This window comes from Strongylocentrotus purpuratus, unplaced genomic scaffold (genome assembly GCF_000002235.5).
Source record: "Strongylocentrotus purpuratus isolate Spur 01 unplaced genomic scaffold, Spur_5.0 spur5_scaffold_5, whole genome shotgun sequence".
NCBI lineage: Eukaryota > Metazoa > Echinodermata > Echinoidea > Camarodonta > Strongylocentrotidae > Strongylocentrotus > Strongylocentrotus purpuratus.
The window spans coordinates 42,216,408-42,224,439 of NW_022145611.1; the positions used below are offsets into that span (position 1 = coordinate 42,216,408).

The 8,032-nt window shown below is 33.5% G+C and overlaps 1 long non-coding RNA gene across 1 annotated transcript; it reads left to right on the top strand.

Annotated features, from left to right (window-relative positions):
* Nucleotides 1-814: 814 nt before the first annotated feature.
* Nucleotides 815-4,719, top strand: LOC115929695. The gene is made up of 2 exons (XR_004066678.1): nt 815-966; nt 2,013-4,719. It is a non-coding gene; the product is annotated as an uncharacterized LOC115929695 (long non-coding RNA).
* The last annotated feature ends 3,313 nt before the right edge of the window (nt 4,720-8,032 follow it).

Here is an 8,032-nt window from a genome sequence, read left to right on the forward strand (position 1 = left end):
GTTGAACAAGAAAACATATCATATGGCAATTTTGATCAGGAAGATGGCCATTAATCATTCTCGTTAGTCCTTGTCTCTTGAGCCATCTCTGGTAATCCAAGCTTGATGGTGTTTGTTTTTGAAGAGTGGCTATAGTGAGATGGAAGTTTAGTACTGGTAAGCTCTAGGTTCCTCTATAAAGATGTACTAGCTGAATTCTATAAGTTTTTCTTTGTGGCATAGTTCAAATGTGTGACTCATTAAATCCATTTGATTTTTAGCTGATTCAGACTGAAGAGAATTGATACAAAACTTGAAATAAAGAAACTATACTTGAAGAAATTAATATTGAAGAGGACAATTGACATGAAAGCTGGACAATCATCAGTGCACGCTTTTCATGATAAGCCCCTCCCAGTTATACAATTTTTAATATGAAATGATTTTCATACTATAGCGGGAAACCCTGATTCTCATTTGACAGACATTTCATTCAGACTAGAAAAACATACAATGTGCGGACAAAAAAGTAGTTCCTTTATGTATAACTATACATTAAATTCTGGTAGTCTGAATAGAGGGTTATTATTCATGAAATCTTCACTTTCAAGCAAGATGATGAATGGAAGGCTGAATGTTTGGGGTTTGAGATGAAATGATATAGTACAATGTTAATTGGAGTGTCCCTTCACTCTATATTTCATCAAAATACAATTTTTGTGATGAGGTACATAATAACAAGATTTGCATTTGTTTCCCCTCCTTCTTTCCTCACTTTGTCTCACTCTCCGTCTCTCTCTCTCACTTTCTCTCTCTCTCTCCCTCTCTCTTCCTCCCTGTTCTCCATTCTCTCTACAGGATGAGCTTCAAACCACTACTAAGAACTACGAGAGTCAGCTGAGTATGATGAGTGAACATCTGTGCAGTATGAATGAGAAGCTAACATCTCAGAAGGATGAGATCGATGCCTTGAAGCTTTCTATGAAGGTAAGAAGTTCATCTGTGATGTAGGATGAGGTAGGATTTTGTAATGAAAGGATTAGAACAGAAGATTATACGCAATAAGCCATGAATATCAAACAGGAGCAGTAATCCAGATATTATCAAAGGGTTTGTAATAGTCTGTTAAGAGCGAGAAAGGCGTTAAAGCTAAAGACCATTTATGGTCATGCGATTGCATTGTGAAAGAAACATTGTGAAATTGATCAGAAAAGGTTGATCATCTAGCATAAATGTACTGCAAGGAAATTTGGCCAAGTCTTCATAAAGTTAGAATCACTGTACACAGAAAGATGTATTTGGGACTACACACACGTGCGCGACACATGCATTTGTATCTCTCAACAGGCAAGAGATACACTAATTAACCAAACATATCAATTAGTAGGCGGTTTCCCGTCAACATTTTTTTTATTTTTCAAAACATATTCTTTCACATGATTGGTAATAAGAGCTTCCATTTCATTTTTTGAAATTGGGGCGTTTCCAATACTGGTCTTTAGCTTTAACTCTTTGTTAAAAAAATATGAGTTAACATCCTTTTGTCTCCAAGCAGACAATAAATAAACAAGTCTCATTAACCACAGGGTGAATGCCTTTCTTGTTCCTAACAGACCATTATTGAGATGGAGCAAGACTTATAGCATGTAAAGTCCAATGTGTAGGAAGGATGATACTGGAAGACATATCTCCGTCAAAATTGAAGAAAAAAGGCAAATTTTACCAATGGTATGGAAGAGATGAAAAGTTGTCGTTGAATTGAAGTACATGTTTTACTGAAGGACAGACACTGATTAAGTAGATTGAACAAGTAAATTGGAGGTTCGTGTGGGTTGTTGTGATACACATAGAGAGGAACAACATCAATTGCAACTAGAAGTTTGAATTATTTGAATTATTTGCGGGGGGGGGGGGGGGGAAAGACCATTTCTTAAACATAAAGATGGTGATGATGTATCTTTAAAATAAACCACCTGTTAATTCTCATTCACAATATCTGTTTTGCCACTTTTTATTTTCCTCTTTTATTTCAGCAGCAACATGGCAAGAAAGGCAGAGGAAAGTGAAGGGACTATTCAAGGCACAAACATCATGTAGCTTTACCTTTAAAAGTGTTTATCATTGAAATAGATTTTTTAACTCTTCTTGTAATATCAGGAGATTAATCATGAGAATGTATGAAAACAAGGCAGGGCCTTGGTTTTTACCAAAAAATATCTTACTTGCTGACAATTGCTTGTGTATTAAGGTATTATAACTGACCAAATCATGTATGGATATATGCAGATGTTATGATTCTCTGTGCTATGGAGCTTATCTTAGTGTTATGGGCAATAGGGTAATCTCTTACATTTGTCTGAGATTGATCTCCTCCAAAATTGATCTCCAAATTCTTAAGACAATCCCAGAGGTTACATTGTGAACTTATATGTAGGTATGTCTTTTTAGAGTATGTTTTATATTCACATTTATACGCCTTAGAAAATATTGTCAAACATGTAATTCTAGGGTTATAAATCAGTTTTTGGTTTTGTTTGGGGTTAGGGTTAGGTAGAGTGTTGGGTCCATGGTTAGAATTTGACTAATCTAAGATAATGACTTGCGTTATCATCCATAAGTACATGATTACCTTGGATTGTATGCACTTAACACATTCCATCATTACGCTGCTAACCTTTATAGGTAATTCTTGATCATTGAGAAATATAATCAGAGGCTTCAATTTGTCACCAAGTACAAATACTTTAAATTAGTCATCACAGGTATTCTGATGGGGATCATAGTAAAATACAGTTATTTTTAATGTTATGCTGCAATTTGTCATCGCTTACTACCCAAGAGGATTCTAATGGCTAAAAGTTTGCATATCCTAGGGATAATGCTTTGACTACATTTTCTTTATGTTTAGTAGAACAATAGGAACAAATTACTTTACTTTGGTATTTTTACAGTTTTATAGAGTTAAAAAAAAATATATATATGCCAGTAAAGAGCACTTTTGAAGGAAACAAATTGAAGTAATTGGTGATATCTATTTGAAATTGCATAGAAATTCAAAATCACCCTTTAGTAAATATTGTTACACCCTAATTAATTAGCAATTTCTTTTCTTGCTGAAGATCGTAGAATTAGTGTCAAACACTATTTCAGATGCCTTATAAACTAAGTTGACTTTCATACCTATCAGTACATAAATACCAAGAACAAACCTTGTAGTAATCACATAATTTGGAGGAGTTTTTTAAGGAGTTGAACCTTAATTCTTTCTAAGATCATACATTATATATTGACCTTGAATGTTTGTAATGCATTCTGTATATTCTTGTGTTATTGCTAGTAGTCTACCTGTGAGAAATAGTCAAGTAAAATGAAAAGAATTTTAAATCAAAATAGAAATCCTCTCTGCGTTTGATATGACATCTAAAACCTATCCATGTACCGGTAGTAATAAATGTGGCTTTCAATGTATGTATGATTTTTTGTTTATAGCTAATTATATGCAATATGTAGATACAAACTTACACTCCCATACTGACCAGATACATTCAATATTGAATATAAGCTACTTTTATTATATTTCCATCAAATAATTATACTAATGAGAGATGTGTTTTAACACAATTTGAGCTATTACAAGAGCATCAAATATGAGGTAGAGGTCCTCTTTCTGATCCGGTAAATTAATCTCAAATACCACTCATTGTGGATATAAGAATATCATTTACGTCTCTTTTTCATGGTTGAATTCGTCCTAATCATATTATTTCATCTTTTCATTTATTTTAAATAACTAGAACTGAAATTAGAATGCTTTCAAAATTGTTGTAAAGTTTATGAAAGAGGACTCAAAATCCAAATAAAGTTTGTCATGTATCATTTGATTAACTCCTAAATGTTGTCATTTACCCCCCCCCCCCCCACCCCACCCCACCCCCGTTTGTGTTTAGTGTTGTGTGTTATAGAAAAAAGAAGCTTGTTGTTTGAGTACAATTTGTGTGTTTGCATGAGGCACTGTTTATAATCATTGCTCAAAGTCTGAGAGCATATAATGAGGTTGTTTTTCATTTGGTATTTGATTTGAACTTTTTACAATTTTTTTATTGATTTGCATAACTTTTTTTTATTTTTAAGCAATAAGATTTTTATTTTCAGTACTTGTGTTGTTTGCCATTTATATAAAAATATGTATTTTCATGTATTTCTTTTATTGCCATGTATTTAAACAAGGCGATGAAGGGAATTTTAGAATAACATCAATGGTACAAGTTGCAACTCATATCTTTTGAGCAAAGTCATTTATCAGCTTGCCATGAGAATGAAGGAGTATGGGTCGTTAGTTAGCCTGTAATAATTGGAGGAGAATAAGCTTGCCAAATTTGTGTTTGTACCAAATATTTCTCCTCAGGTAGTCAGTACATATTGTATCACCTTTCTGCATGTTACAATGATAATTTGAGAGTGTAAATCTGAATACATGTATATCTGAATACTTTTTTTGCTATAATCTTCTTTCTAGTATTGTTGCTTTCTTGTTAATGGATTTCAAGCTGCACAAGTGTTTACCATCTGTGTTATCTGTAGGGCATGCAAGTATCTTGTGATAATTTCCCACACTTTGCTCAGTGATAACTTTATCTTTACCAAGTTATTTTTTTCTTGTTACTATCATTTTTTGATGTGCCTGTAATATCTCTTAATATGTAGCTTGACATTGTGTCCATTTAAAAAAATCACATATAATTATTGCTTGACTGAAATCTGTGAACATTACAATAGCCTCATACCCCGCCCCCCCCCCCCCCCCAACTCAGTGTTATTTAGGGTACGCGTATGCATGTTCCTTCCTTTTGAAAACACCCCCCTAAGTCCGGTGTGTAATACGGACCGGACTTTGGTGCGTGAATAGTATCCCTTTACCGGACATTTTGGGAACACGAATACGGTCCTTCCGACCCCGGAGTGGGGGGGCCGGGCCTTATACATGATAAATTTTTTATTTCTTTTCCTCTATTTTTATAACTGCATTTTAATAATACTATCTATTAAAAATTGTTGCTATTTCTGTTTGTTTAATAGGCTATGAAATAACATTTATAAACAGAATGATTTAGTCTCTCCTCCTCTTGTTTTCTATAATTCTATCTGTTTGGAGTCACAAAGGTGTTAACTAGCATACATCAACCGTTTTGAGCCCTTATGGCTCCAAACAGATGAATATTATGTTTTGTTCAATAAGATAATGAGAAAAGAACAAGTAGGAAGAATAATGGCACATTTATTTAGTGACAACTGAGGACTTTTACTAGTAAAGAAAAAATAGTAACTCTGAATACTGATATTGCGAAAAAAACGGTTTGCATTTTACATTTTAAATTGCTTTGGTTGCATGCATGCAGATGTTGTCTCCATCACAAAGAGGTCGATAAAGCAATGTTTTTCCCCAATGCGGCAGGCATTCTTAGATAAATGTTATGTAAATAGAACTGAATATAGATTGTGGATTATAACAGTAATATGATACAACTAGAGCATTGTAAGTATGTAGCTCAGTATGTATAAATAACATTGAATTATAACATTATGAACACAAATTTGTTTTGGTTTTCACTTGATGTCTATTTCTGAGAATGATTGTTAATAATGATCTAATGAATGTTGTGCAAAGACATGTAAGATCAAGTGTGATGAGGAGGAGGAGAGAGAGAAAGATTAAAGATGAGGTTCATTCTGGTATTTTGGTTCTTGTAAAGGCAGACAAATTATAGAAATATATGAGTGAAAGTTTGAAGAAATCAGACATCCTGAAAGACATATAAATTTCCATTTTCTCTATAGAAAATACTTAAGTATGCGTGCAACCTATTTGAAATGAGCATACTGTATTGAAATGAGTATACTGTATTCCTCTATCAAAAAGTCAAGAAAATGGAAATTTATAAGAATTTTTAACACAAAGCAAAAATACAAATGATTTGTCATGGAGTTGCCAATTTAAGTTTGATCGTTTACATATTTGTAAAAAAAGGTATTGGATTTCCTGAAAATTTCACTGGTTTATTTCTCTCATATCCAACTTTTCTTAAAACCATTTTAATATCAGAGTGGAGTTCCCCCCATAGGTGTTTTTGAAAATTACAGACACAAGATTATTAGTGAGTGGGTAATTTTTTTTTATTTCTCCAAATGTGTAATACAAACAACATACAATTGAATAAAATAAACGTGTTCAATATTGATTGCTTTTACATAAACATAATTTTAAAAAAACTTATTTGCAGTATATATATAACTTAGCAACAAAGTATTGCGTATAAGTACCTAAACATAATATATATATCAATTATAAATGTTATTCACTTATATTTAAACAAAATAACTTAAACAAATCTGGAGGTAATGCCTTTCCATTAATGTGATAAGTTAACATGGGATAAAACAGAAAGAAGGAAAGAGAGAAGGGACAGAAGTTGATGAATAGTAAGACAGATCATATTTATCACCTCTGAGCTTTTATGTGATGGCGCTATTCAAAAACTTAATTTGTACTACATTGATCTCGCTTCCCCGTGGAGTGTTGCATGATGTGGAGTAAGTTAGAAACCCTAGCATTCCCTTTTGCATAAATTGTATAGCACCACACAATGCTTTTCATTGATGAGACCTTTATTTGGTTTGTTCATTTGTAAATTCCTATTCTTTGCAGTGATACAGAGTGGCTTTGTTATTGTTTGGAAGAGGAGGACATTGTATATAGAGAAAGGAAGGAGGAAGGACGGGAATGAGAAAGGGAGAGGGGAAGGAATTAGAGAAGAAGTCCGGGAAGAAGTAGGAGGAAGGGAGAGAAGAAGGAGGGAGGAAGGGAGAGAAGAAGGAGGGAGGAAGGGAGAGAAGAAGAAAGGAGGAGGGGAGAGACGAAAAAAGGAGGAAGAGGAGAAGAAGGAAGGAGGAGAGAGAAGAATGAGGGAGAGAAGGATGGAATGAAAGAGAGGGAATAAGATGGGAGGAAAGAAGAGAAGAAGTAAGAGGGGAAATGAAAGAGGAAGGGGAGGGAGGGAGGGAGGGGGAATGGTGGGGAGAAAGAGGAAAAGAGAGAGAGAGGGGGGGAGAGGTGTTAAAAGAAGAAAAAAAAACAGAATAGAAACATGCAAATGATAAAAGACAGTGGTTTTCACATATAATTTAGAATGACAACAAGAGATCACAAGGTGGCGCTATACCAGAAATATAAATGGATAGGTTCAAGAGTAGTAGGAATTTTTCTTGTCTTGAAGAGAGCTTGGTTTTAATCTGAAATAGCTGCATTGTCTATTCTTGGTACATGAATCATCAATTTTAGAACATTTGCTTCTGCACACTTGACATTATTTATCGCTAATGTTTTCTAGCTCTTTCCATTTTGAACAAATTATAAACCAATTAAACTTTTCCCCAATAAAAAAGGGAAAAAGTATATATAATATAAGGTTGGTGAAAGATGATCGATAGCCTCAACTTTAGGCCGTTACCTTTGGACATTTTTTTGTTTACCTAAGAATTTAAGATAATCAAAATTTAGCAAAGTATGTGCAGTTCTTTTAACTCTCAGCATATAATAAATCTTTGATTACATAACCAAAGAAATAAATGTGAATCATTTACAAGACTTGTAAAAAGCCTCTAACACTACCTTATCTACTTTTGAAAAATCTAACTAAAGATAATTTGTCAACAGCTTGGTGCGTCATGTATCGATATGTGCGGATATGATAACGACGTATTGTGCCATTTGAACATAATTTCTATTGGGTAGGCCTATACCAGGGACATTCATTTTTTTAATTTTTTTTTTTTAATTATTTTTAAATAATAATAATAAAGGAACCCTTAGTTCCTTAAAAAATTAAAGTTCCTTTCAATATCATGAAGCATCTTAAAATATTAAAGCATCTTATTTTGCAGTGACTCTATTGATCATCTAAATGACCCTTCAAATTGAAGAGGCAAAGGGGAATTCGTCGGCGCATACAATCATGTCAGTAAACAGTCAACAGAGGGCAGTCTGATTGTCAACAAA